We start from the raw sequence: 13,674 nt of genomic DNA, 5'->3' as shown, positions 1-13,674 counted from the left end.
AGAGATGAAAAATTATTACTTATAGGGAAATCACAGTGTAGGAACTGTTCAGTACCACACAGCTACTATGAATATTTTGCTCTGTAAATCCCCAACTACAAATTACTCCAAATGACACTGAAATAGTGAAGAAGTTAAAAATGTAACACAGTTGATGTAAATCTTTCAAGTGTTTATAATGTATTAGGCACTGTAAGATTTCTGTTGTGGTCTCTTTATTTTAAGTGCGAGTTTTGCTTCAGTGTCAATAAAGAATAAATTTTATTATATAAGAATGTAACATGATATGCTGGTATGGAGACAGACTCTTTCACTTGTTGATTGTTTTATAGAGAAGTGTAGGAGATATAGAAAATAAGAAATAATATGTGCTTACAGGTATATGTGCAACCTCTTAAAGAGTGAACTACAGGAATTGTCATAGAATTACTTCTTATTGCTCACAGATCCTGGTAGTTAATTCCCCAGAGATGAGGTCTGGTGGTTCTGGTTCGTGATAAACTATTTGGAATGATACTGTCATAAGGTGTGGGCTGAGACTTTTGGTTTGAGAAGGGAACCTTAGTTAGGTCCATCTGTACAATCAATAGAATAATTTAAGCTATAAAGGACATCTGGATGTCTCTAGTCCAGCCTTTGCTCAAAGCAGGTTAGACTAGATCAGATTCCTCAAGGCCTTGTTTAATGGAGTTTTGAGTATCTCCAAGGATGGAGTGTCTACAACCTGACTGCAGTCATGTTCCAGTGTTTGAACACTCTAATGATTAACTTTTTTTTTTGTCTAATTAGTAGTTAAGAATTTCACTTGTATGTATTTATGTAGATATGTGGTGGTATGTATCTCTATATGTATAAACATCTGCAGTACTACAATGTGCGTACGTAAACATTCCAGGTAGCACAGGCCTTTGTTACCAGGTGGCTGAGAGACTCTGTAGATCCCCTCACTTTTTGGAGGAACCTGTGGAAGTTTGCTCCATAATAGACTGAACACAGAGTTAATGCTTCATGACCTTTGTTCCTTCACGCAAGTTCTGTTGCTAACATATTTTCTCTCTGCATCTATCTGAATGAACTCAAAATACCTACTTAAATTCTTTTATCCAACTGATTTGGCCTGGGGCAGATTAGTAACACTGACTACCTTTGACGAGAGCTAATAGGAAGTTGCAGAAAGACCATCCTTCTTGGACAGCTATAGCTGGTAGGGAAATCAGTTTCTACTAATTGTTTTGGTCTTGGCCCCCTGAAGTTTGTCAGCAATCTCCTCAAGAAAAGTTAAAATGTAGAGGCATCTGCAGTGCTGCTGTGAAAATGCCATAGCAGATAGCACTGCACCAGAGACTGTATGATTAGGAGTTAGATTATTGTTTCATGACACTCATTAGTTTGCTCAGTTTTGGTTACAAACAGACTGGGGTTTTTACATCATTAGCTTTAAAACAGCTTCTTGACTGAATTTAGAGAAAGGGTTTCATTAGTTATGTGATACTTTGGCAAGAAAAGCCAAAGAAGATTTTGATTATCAGCAAACCCAAATATTCCGTTCTCTTGCTGAGCTCTGTGAAGGTTGGATCTGAATAGTTCTTCTAACATAGACACTTACAGAAGGTCTTGCATATCTACAAGGAGTTTTTTTCATCTTCTACAAGTCCATCCCCCCACCTCACCCCACCTGTCTTATAAATCAATACAAGCAGAGTCTTGCTGACCAGCACTTCTCTTGCTGTATACCTTCATTAATGTCATTTGCCAAGTTTAAGCATTATTATGTTTTAAAATATATATTCCATACAGTATTTGTAGGATTTGGGGTAATGTTAACATTAAAATGAACATTCCACTTTTTTTAGTCACCAAAAGACCTCATGATTATACACTTTAATTATCTACACAGTTGATTTTCACAAATTATCCCACTGTGAGGCCTCTTTCTTCAGAATCTACCTATGTAATAGATGATCTACAGGTCACCTTTTTTCTTGCTCTGTATTTTTCTGCTTGCTTCAATAATTCAATATAATCAATTGATTGAACTATTCATGGGAACAGACAGAGTAGAATATACTTAAAACCGTAACTCCTGTTATCTCCAGATACCTCTCATTACATAGTGGGTGGTTTCTATCAGTACATGCTAATCAATAGAGAATGTAAATCCAAATGGAGGTTATTCAAAATGTTACACAAGCTAGCTGAAGCCTGCCTTATCCATGTGTTATTAAAAACCAAACAAACAAATGAAACACCCAAAAACCCCCCACAAACCAAAAAAAAACAACACAAGAGACTAGGATTCAGCTTCTTTCTGGCAATGATAGCTCTATTTTGAAGGCGGGGGACACACACTTTTTTCCATGTATAACTAAGGAGTTCTGCATCTGTGGAGATCCAGTTATTGAAAATCTGGCCCAATATTAAGCAAGTGGAGGGTGACAACACAAGATTTTTTTTCAGTCGTCAGTCATGTGAACAGGGGGGTACTTAAAACTTTGTATGGTTAAAAATACGGTTTCCACTGCAGACTTCATATGGGAACTGGGGCAAATCATGTAATGATTCCTAGATGTGTGAAAACCTAGTGAGAGAAAAATGCCTGGGAATCTGCATTAAAAAAATCTTAAATGGAAATAGGTACTTCACTTATGTAATTTAATATAAGTCCAGCAGAATTTTTGGAGTTACTGGTAAGATGATTTCATCATCCCAGTGTTCATGAATCTTATTAGCTTTGTTTGTTCCTGCTGCACAAAGAAGTCCAAAAGATTTTGGATGAGATTTTTTTTAACTGCATTTTCAGTGAGATGTCTGAAGGTGCTATGGCCTCCTTTCTTCTATATTTCTTCTCCAGTTCCATCAGTATCACAGCCACATACATCTCCTATACCCACAATTTTTAAGCGACCTTTCTTCAGTCTTATTTTTTCAGTTCAACATCCAAAACTCATGTTAAATTTATCCCTTTTATTAAATCTCAGTGTTTCCAAATCGCTATTCTGTCACTTCTGCCTTCTTGGAAATCTGCTGCAGGACTTGTGCATTTTCATATAATGTCATGTTGGTGATCTCTCCAAAGTATCATCTGTTAGTGACTACAGTGACAAAAAAACACAGAGTCAACACAAAGTATGCTCGAGAGAGGAAAAAGAAGACACAGTATCTCTCTCCCTGTCATCTATCTCCCTGACAGCTATTCTGTCTCCTGCTGCCCCTTTTTTACTCTTCTAGGACTTTTACCTGCCCTTTTTTGATCTTTACTCACCATTTTCTTTTCTTTTTTGTAACTTTTTTATCACTGTCTAAATTTTCTACAGATGTGCATTGTTTTACATTATTCCTTTTCTTTGACTTGTCCCTGCTCACCCATACTTTCCATAATTTTTGCCTCACCCTCTTTTTCTAGGGCTTTTGTTCTTTCCCCTGTTCTTTCATCCATTCTTCTTCCTCAGCCTTCCATTAAGGCTTCTCTCTGTTTCTGCAAGAAAGAGAACTTCTATCCCTACACTGAGTAATTGCTCATTCCTACCTCAAGTAATCTCAGTTCTCCTCTTCTTCCTTTCTAATTTTAATCAGGTGGTAGCTTTACCGTGGTAGCCCAAGGGAGTTGTTCCTCTCCCTTTTTGAGGGACAGGACACCAGACAGGACTCTCAGAGAAAAGGATGAGTGGAGATCATGTGAGAAGCAGTCAGTGACCTGCCGTTTAGTAACTGTCTTGCTCCTGTAAAGACCGGATTATATGAAAAACGCAGCAAGATGTCCATTTACTTTTTATGCACTTTGAAAATTAATACTTAACTGTTTCCTCTAGGTGTTCAGAGACACTGCTCTTAGCACCAAGATAAGGAGCAGAGTGGACTGTGCTCTTACATATTTTGATCTCCCTCTGGCCAGATCCAGTGTTCCTAAGTTTAGAGAGGGGGAAGGGTACGAGAATTAAAAGCTCTGGCACATCTCACTAAGTGCAGCGTGAGCTTTGTGTTATTGGACAGACAGAGGCTGCATTTCTCTGTACACTTTTCAGTTTGTGCCTTTATCCACCTCTGCCTTTATCACTCTCTGAGCAGGATCACAATGTAGTGGTTTAAAATGTTTTTGGGCTTCCTGAGTCCATAACTTAGCAACATTTCATTTACATCATTGTTGGCAGCTGAAGATGTCTAAATACTAATCCTGTTAGTGTTGATAAACTTATCTATGAACATTGCGTGAACTTATAGAGTCCCTTTGGGCGTTCCTGCAAACCTAATGTGAGAATTATTTAACATGTCATCTCATAAAAATGGAGCAGGATTCAATTAGTCCTGCATTACATCTGTGGAGGCAGCGTATGCACTGGCAGTACCTCTCTTTGTGGCCTAAGGTCAGAGTTAATTCCCAGTGGAAAATGCTATTTTGTTAGATAAATGTTAAGTGGCTATCACAATTTCAGCAACATTAGATTCTGTAAACTGTATTGCAAAGGCCAGTGATGATTCTGGCAAAAGAGGAAACCTCAGTTTAAATCCAGTTTTTACTTCTTGACCCCAAAGGCAACTAGCAGGTAGATAGTTAGTAATAACTACTTCCTGCCAAAATATAAGGTATGGTCTTTGCAGATATCTTTTTATTTGGCATGTCCTGACATACATCCCTGCACCAGTCTATATGCCCTTATATCACTTAGCAGGCATATTGATTCTATCCACTCAATTTAAGAGATTTATACTCTTTTTTTTAGACCTCTGATATAGAATGTTCACAAAAATCTAATATTCCAAGAGGAAATGTGACATAATGGCCTTTCTTATATAAGACATTGTGTCTAAGTCAGGAGTTGATTAATGATGCTTGCATGTGAATAGTAAAATATTTTGGTTTCTTCTATTTCTTTATTCTATTTTTTATTTTTGAAGAAGAATTTTTATGGATTTGTACAAAACAATGCTTTATTTTTCAGGGCATTCAGCATATCCTTTTTTCTTTATAACACAATGCAGAGATTCTGTAAAAGGCAGTTATAGAGTAATAGAAGAAATATTTTCTCCTAGTGCTAACATACAAACTCATTGTGCTGTGGAACCTGAGTATTTGTTTTGTTTATAAAATTCCATAAATGTAAGATTCTATGAACATAAAATTTGTATTTATTTTTATGATTTTGGCTATTCCTGGTATATAATCCCTTTCAAAAAGCCTGCTAAATCTTAGTATCCACAGATGCCTCAGTGATAACAGTTGTAGTCTACCATCTCTAAGGCAACAGATACCTCCTGAGGAACCCATATGAATCCTGGATTTTTTTTGTTCATCTTTAGGAGGAGTTCATCAAACAAATAGATGATAAAGAGACAAATAAAATCTCTTTATCATCGATAGGTCTGAAATTAAATACATATATATGTGTGTGTGTGTGTATGTATATATGACAATGTCAGTAATTACTAAACATCTGAACTGGAATTTTCCGTATGAGTTCCCATAGAGTAAAGGGCATTAAGTAACAGACATGAATGGAAATGGTAATAGCTAAGAGCCATAGTTTCTGGAGCATCTTCCTAACAAAATATATTTCACATACTTCCTGATAAAAGGTAACAGTGTTCTTAAGCTATAATGTCCCAAAATCTGCAAGATTGTCAGCAGCCAAGTGGACCTACATCAGAGGTTTCAACATATTCCAGAGCAGCCCAACAGCACCAAGCAGAACTGATATACAAGTAGAAATAACTTCATATTTGTCCTTTCTCAACATAACTTTACCATCACCAACACAGATTAAATTGGTTGATGTTATTCTGTTAAAATTGTGTGGTAAACAAGCACAAAATAGAGTACCTTTCATGGATTTTACTGTATAAAGCCAAAACCAAATAAAAGCTGTCATATTTCATTTTCTGTTTAATACAATTGAATATAACTAATGTGAAATCTTTATTGCCTTGATTTTTTAAATTATGTTCTAGAAAAATAGATATTTATTTCTGTTAAGCTACATCATTTAAATTCTAGTTTTTAAAAAAATTACATAAAAATTGAAATCCAGCTACAGAGCATACAAAGAGAAGACATTTCTGCAAAGAGATTGGTTTTTACTTTTATGTTGAAACACAAGATAATTGTATTTGTAGTTGACTTACTGTAAATATTTTAGTTTTGTAAAATGTATCTTTGAATTGCCATGCATATAGGTGGACTCTTCCATTTCATTAGTATTCTGGGTGGTTGGGATGTGCTAGCTAAATACATCCATCCTATGGGAGCTTGCTGTAGTCATAGCAACTGAATTGCAGTTTCAAATAACTGTGTAGTGGGGGCCTGGCATATCTGAAGCACAAGGTGCACAGTAAATGTTTGGCTTGCTGATTAATCAATGTGTTTCTTAAAAAACAACAGTAAAAATAATTCAATAAATAAACTAAGAAAACTCTATGATGATTTTCGGTCAGTTTTACGTGACTGGTGAATTGCTGCTATATTTAAGAGCTACAAGTCTTGATTCCTATTATGCATACCAAACACTCAGCATTAGAGCCAATCCTGTTGGGTAGCTAGAGCTATGGGTAGAATCACCAATAGTTCCACTAAGTCATGAGAACACTGTAAATGAGAGATACAGTATTACAGTATTAGGCATGACAGTCTCTTAAGCCTCTGGTGATTGACTAGAAGCTCACCAAAATCACTGCAAATCTTAAGAAGTCATCTGAATGGGATTTGGGTTAGGCTCAAAGTACAGAAAAACGATGAGATATAGTTAAGACAGGAGAGAGATTTCCTTATAACATTCAGTAAGATTTGAGTACCTAATTCCTTTGAATTTATATGGAAGTCCCAACTGAAATGCAGTTCATCTTTTCAAGCATTGTTTATGATGAAGTACAAAATTAACTCATAAATAAGTCACTGAAATTAATTATATGGGGTTTTCACTCTGATTTGGATCTCAGCACAAATGCTTATCAAGAGGGACAAATGAAATAGATGTCATGAAGAAGACAAAATGGTTATGGCCTACCAAAAAGTGATGGATGAAGAATTAGAAGAATCATGAAAAATCTTCACCCTCTAGTGAAAAATAGATTATGATATCAATGAGTTACTATGTATCAGAAATCCGTACTGTCTCAGAAGGAAAAGCCATAAATATCATTGGTGATACATGGAATGATGTGAACAAAATATTCTGGATGCTGTAAAATGTCCTAAGTAATAATGACAAATATGTCAGGTAGAGAAAGTATAGTTAAAAACGGAAGGATAACTATTAGCTGTCAGCTGTGACAAATGCACAATTGGTTAAGAATGAAAGGAAAATATGCAAAATATATTAAATGCAAGGATATTTATTTCTATATTAAAATTTAACATATTCTGAAAAATGTGACCAAGAATGTTCACAAGTTGAGTATTTTGTTTTTCAAGGACAAATGTACAATTTGTTATTCAAATCACTTAAACAGTTACGTATAGAGATAGATAGAATGATACGTATTTTTTTTATATTTATTGTAGTTGTGGCTCTGAATCTGGCAGAGGCTTATGCTTTAAATCTAGTAGAGCTGTTGTCAATTTTCATTAATCCAGTTATTCAGAAACTATAACCTGCAGAAAGGATTCAAATATGAACTGCAGAGTTGAAAACACACTTACTACTTTCTATCCCCTCCCCCAAAAGACAGCAAATATTTTCCTTAAATATTTGCAAGATATTTAAATAAAAGTATTAATGTTATTCTAAAGAACTTGACCTTTCGCACAATGGAATTTGTATTGACCTTCTTAAGGTTCTGCTCAACAAAACAGAAACCAAATTTATATCAGGTTTAAATCACAGAATCATAATTAAAACAAGCAGAGGAATCAGAGAGCTTTCTCCTTTTTGTTGACATACTGTGACTGCCTGATATTTGGGGAAATTTGTGCAAGTTCCAAAACATTATGTGACAAAAGGTTTTTCACTGAGTGAGAGATTTAGCAAGAGCACTCAAATGGGCCATAGTCTCCCCCAGACCAGCTCAAAAAGATTCAGAGCAATTGTGCAGTTTTGCAGCCTGATTTCTTCCAATGTTTCCTTGCAAACCAGGCAGGGGCTGCATTTATTTCTGGTATAGCTCATCTGTCTTTTTTCTATGGCTTAAAGCTGATTTAGTGAAGGCTACGTAAGTCTTACCCCAGATTTCATGTTACTAATTCCAAACTTTACTTACTTTAGTAAATTATGTTAGCATTTAAAAAATATCTTTATTTTCAATAAAGCAAAATAAAATTGTCTTTCCGAGAAGTTGCACTAATTATATTTTCTGTTTTCTTTTTTTTTTTTTTTTTTGTATAGGGTGCTGAGAAATCTTAAGTGTCACATTGTTAAAAGCTGGTAAGTGATTTATTTCATTAAAATCAAAATCATCCACATTTTTAGTGAAACCACAGTAAAATGCAGGTCAATGAAGTTGAAATCACATTTTTATTTGAGTTTGATCAGATAAAGGAGAGAATATTGCAAATAGTTTGGGTTGGAGTTTTATTTCTGAAGGCAGATGCATTACATTGTTTTCAATATGGTTATTTCAGTGCATGAGACAGATGTTGTGTAGGCACAGAAAGCTACACTAGCTGCTCTGTCGTCTGCATAAGTATTCTTCAAGAATACATTATGGTTCTTTTTAAGTTATTCTCATATACCTACAGGAATCTGCTGAACTTGCCTTGTCCTTCAGGTTCATTTTCAAAGTAAATCTTCTTGCTTGTCTTTCTCTGGATAAGTAGTCTGTCTAATTTTTAGGCACAAAACCTCTCCTTTTCTAATGCAATCTATAACATCTGAGCTGCTTTTAAGTTCTGTCTTACAACTTTTTGGGGTTTCATATGGATTACATGTCTAAGAGTTTTGAACACAGTTGCTTTCAAACTAGACAGGAGCAGAATTCCAGATCTGAAATTGAATCTAGTAAATACTGTACTTAGTACAGTACTTAAACTTAACACAAACACTTATAAATGCTAGCAACCATGTTTGTTTGTATGGCTAGTGTGTGAAAAGGTAACCTTGTAATCTCTAAAAACAACTTCTTGAGTATATGGAGGCCCAAAGCGTTCATAAAAATGGTCTAGTAGGCCTTGAGCCAGTAAAGCTTTGAATATACCTTTAAGTATACCCCCGTGACCTTAATTGCTTTCTCCAGACTCAAGTGAAGAAAATCTTTTTCATTTATCGTAAGAAAATTTTGCAGTGCTTAGTTTTATACAGTGATTGATCTGTATATGCTTTACGACTTCATTCCACCTCCTCATTGGTGTAAGCAACAGTATGACTACTCCCTCACCCTTTATGCTTACCTCCACAGTAGATTATTAGTTAAATAAACTCACATTGTCTGAGTTTCATGTGTCTAATTTATGCATTAAGGTTGTTTCTGAGAATAGGAAGCAAATGAGGGCAGACACAGGGTTGTCATCAGCCAGACACCTTGGAATTAAATTTGAATTATCAGTATTGCTACATCCCAACTATCATTCACCAAAACTCCTCTTAACTAATGCTCAAGTAGGACACGTGCTCACATCCTAATCATACTTTCCTGCAAGGTATGTCCTGACAAAGCCATTTTAAGTTTTTGTCATAATCAGAATTTATCTCTCATAGTGCCTGTCTTTAAGATAGTAATTAAAGATGTTTATTACATATATTCTGTGTTATATAATGTAATTTTTATTGGAGTAAAATTTCTTATTATCCATACAGAAATAAGCAAATGTAAAAAACCCCTTAAATACAGAAATGCCTTGGTCTTATAAATTGTTACGGGAGACACTGAAAGTATAAGCACATAAATAAAGAAAATACAGTGTGCTGTCTTGTGTTTTAAGAATGTTACATTTTTTATTTCATTATTGTAGCTATCATGTTAAAACAACAGAATATTGCCTCTGGTATTGGGAAGTTCTGTAGGTCTTAGAATATCTTCAGAGATAAGGGTCATATTCCCTTAATTTCCAATAGAAATCCTTAAAACTACTATAAAATAATGCTTTGAATTCTCAATAAGTTTCTACTTTCTGGTTTTCCTTTATGATTATGCTTGCTGTTGCATATTTTATTTTCCGTTTCTGAGAAGTCATAATAGAACCTGAATCCTTTCACTAACACAGAAATGTTTACAACTGTTGTCTAGTGAAATCTAGGACAAAATATGAAGAAAATTAGTTATCCAGTAATGTGATCTGCAGCTAATTCAAATTACTTCCTTTCATCAGATCCCATACCCTCTAAAGAACAAATGCTCACTTCTATAGACATCGTGTGTCTAGTACAAAAGATTTTCTAGTTAATTAGTCCTTTCTCTAATGTTTACATCTGAGATAATTAAAGAATAATGCCATAAAGAGATATCCGTGAAGATGATGGATTTTCTAAAGCAATGTTTTTACAGACAGTAACATAAAATGAAGAATTTTCTGTCCATGTTTGCTTGAAAAGATGCACTTGTATGTAAAGGAATTTACAGCCATGAGGTTTTAAAATGCTGATCATAGGTGTATCATTATAGCAAATGAAACTTCCTTCTTTGTTTTAATGTTTTAAGATAGATCCAGTTTCTCCTATTTATAACATTAAATACTACTAGAATGCAATTTCTACTGGAAATGCAATACTGCTTGTCAGGGACAGAAAACATCATTAGTAATTTGAGTCTCCAGTGCCTCCTCCCTTTGAAGGCCAGGGAGCAAAGATGCAGTCCCACAGTCCCAGTCCTGCAAGCCTTGCTTGGTGCTTTGCTTCTCCCCATCTGTTCTGTGTACAGGAAGAGAAGATGACTGAGCAAAAGCAGACTGGAATTAAGACATTTTAGCAAGTTTCCACAGGCAAGATGCATATAGACATGAGGGCAGGTCCTGGAGAATATTTGAACCATTGCTGTGCTGCTGTAGCCCAGTATTAATGGCCTAAGTGTCCACCACCAGGAACAGCCAGAGTGTAGCAGTAGTCAGGGTATGTTCACCTTAAGCAGCAGTTGGTTTCTGTGGAGTAAGCTGGCAAATATCGGCTACATGATCCTTACAAAGTTATATATGGCCATTTCTACTGACTTTACGTTCTGTTTATAGATCATATCATAATTTATGCCACTGATTGGGCAAAGCAGTGGATTGTGTCAGTGAAGATATTTTTGGAGATTAAAAATAGTATAAATAAGGAAAAACAAAATGTTTAACAACCCAGAAGTATGAGAGAGTAACAAAAAGTATTTCTGCCTAAGGAAAGTTTATTTTTAAAACGGTAATCTAAAAAATCATAATGAACTCTTATGACTGAAGCTAGTGAAACCACTAAAATGTAATCACTGCCTAGGGAGGCACAATTAAGCTGTGCAAAACCAAGGTAGGGTGTTTCTAATTGTCTTTGTGTTGTGTGCCTGGATATATTTTCCATATTATATGATTTACCGTTACCAAAATTTTAGATAAAAACACAAAACATATAATTTAGAATTCTGATCATATGTGTGGTAGAAAGAGATATCATACTGATTAAGATGCTGATTTGAGTTATATATATTATATAAATAGCATTCTTTCTACTAGCTGTAACTATTTACATCATATATAGATTTATAATTTGTAAGATAAATCGGTATGGAGTTGCTTTGAAATAGCACCTTAAGAAACAAGGTGGTATAAAAATAGTATTAGAAGTATATGACTGAAACTGCCTAGTTTTTTAAATGCTCTTTTTCATTAAAATACAAAATACAAAAAATATTTTAACAATATTTATAGTTCTACAGAAGAAAATCTTATTACATCATTTATTATTTTCAAGGAAGGTGGTTCTGTGTCTCAGTTATAATGAAAGGATCATCCCAGGGCTGATTGAACAGCAGAACCATTCTTGAAAGACTCCTACTAGACCCTCCCTAGGCAGGGTTTATATTTGAGTGGTTTCATTAGTTTCAGTCAACGTATATGCTGGGTTTGCCTTTCCTCATCACTTCAGTATAATTTCACTCCCCTACCTCCATCAGCCTCCATATGCTGTTCCTCAACAAGCATCTTCATGACATTCATTTTGCAGCAGGGAAGAGGAGCAGCATATTCTGTGTATTACAGCATTTGGACTCAGAAGTTTATCTTCAGGATCTAGTCCAGATATTGTAAGTAATTTCTAAAGAACAGCAAGGCCTGTTCTATCCTTGCTTGAATACTGCAAACATTACATAGCTTGCAATGCTGTCATTCCCAGAGAACTTGAAACAATGGAAGCTTCTAAGTTACTTCCGTTCAAAGCTGTGTACTGACTCCTAGCTAAAGGGCAGAATGTCATTGCGAAGTATGCTCAGAATATGGTGATCAGGGAGAAATTTTACATCACATTCATAATAGAAGAGCCTTGTCAATCAAACTTGAAGTAATTTGTTTGTTTGTTTGTTTTCTTTTTGCTGTCTTGAGAACACAAAGTGAAATTGTAATATTTTAGAGTTTGGATTGAAATCATGTTGCTTGGAAAAAGACTGCATTAAACCTCAAAGGAGCTTCTGCCTTTAAACACATTGCTGAACTTTGCAGTTTGGCAAAATGTGCTTACTCACTTCAGTTAAAAAAGACAGCTAAAAATAGTTAATACAGTCTGAATATGCATAAAATAGCTTTAAGTTGTCAAGCTATCATCTCTGTTGGATGAGAACTGAAATGTAAGCTAAAAATGTTAAAGGCCAGACTATGATGCCCTTCCTAATTTTGCAAAGTATTGTCGGTTAGTGGTTTCTGAATTCTGGGATTTGTCCCACCTGTGTGTAGCTATATGAAAGTTAGTCTATCTAGTCCAAGAACATTAGCTAGACTCTGTACATACCAACTGAGATGTTTGTCCCATCCCAAGAGATTCACATGAGTACAGGAAGCTGCAAGTTGGATGAATAAAGTCAGGTGGGGAGGAATCACAGCCTACATACTTTTTACTGTGGGTCAATTCACTAACTACAAAAATGTGCACAAAATTGATGTCAGTTCAAATGAAAAATCTGTTGTGAAGTCTTTCAGATGCAGAAATTTCTTTTAGGTAAACAGATGATAGAACACCCCAGATTCCCAGCGAGATGATAATTTGGGAGCCAGGGCATCTGTATAAGATGCAGATGAACAGCATGCAAGTCTGAGGCCCAAGTGCTTGTTAAATATTTATTTGTCTAGGTAAGATCAGAAGCTTGATGCCAGAACCCCTTTATTTTGTGTGAGTACCTTATCTGTTAGGTTAATGACTTTCTGGATGGCAGAATCTTGGAAAAAGAAATCTGGGAGACCCTCGAGGCAGAATAAATTATAGTTGTGTAGTTCCTGACAAATGTTTGTGTAACCTGTTTATAAAATCCTCTAGTGACAGCTATACCATGACTACCCCAGGCAATTAATTTCACTGTTCCTTCGTCGCTACCAGTATGGTTTCTCAATCTCTAAACTGATTTGTTAGTGTAGTTTAAGCCCATTACTCTTTCACTTATCTACTGTAACTATTGAGTTGAAACATTCTCAGTTCTTTCAGTTTTTCCTTTGTTATGTTTCCTAAATCTCTGGTTATCAACCTTGGTTTGTCCAATGTCCTTGCTAACACACAGTTGCCGCAGTTGACAGCTTCATTTGCTTTGCTGAATCAGTAGTAGTCTTGCTAAAGCCTTGGCAATGGTGGCTGGAGTAGAACCATT

General features: G+C 35.3%; 1 long non-coding RNA gene across 1 annotated transcript in view; it reads left to right on the top strand.

The window, feature by feature from the left end:
- The window catches only part of LOC122153218, a 33,879-nt gene extending 25,528 nt beyond the window's left edge, over positions 1–8,351 (top strand). Inside the window, exon 3 of the long non-coding RNA XR_006165083.1 lies at positions 8,313–8,351. This is a non-coding gene — a long non-coding RNA (uncharacterized LOC122153218). The remainder of the gene's footprint in view (positions 1–8,312) is intronic.
- Positions 8,352–13,674: the final 5,323 nt, after the last annotated feature.

This window comes from Tyto alba, unplaced genomic scaffold, assembly GCF_018691265.1.
Source record: "Tyto alba isolate M040663 unplaced genomic scaffold, T.alba_DEE_v4.0 Super-Scaffold_17, whole genome shotgun sequence".
Lineage (NCBI taxonomy): Eukaryota > Metazoa > Chordata > Aves > Strigiformes > Tytonidae > Tyto > Tyto alba.
Note: the sequence above shows the minus strand (reverse complement) of the source record. Positions and strands in the feature narration are given on the sequence as shown.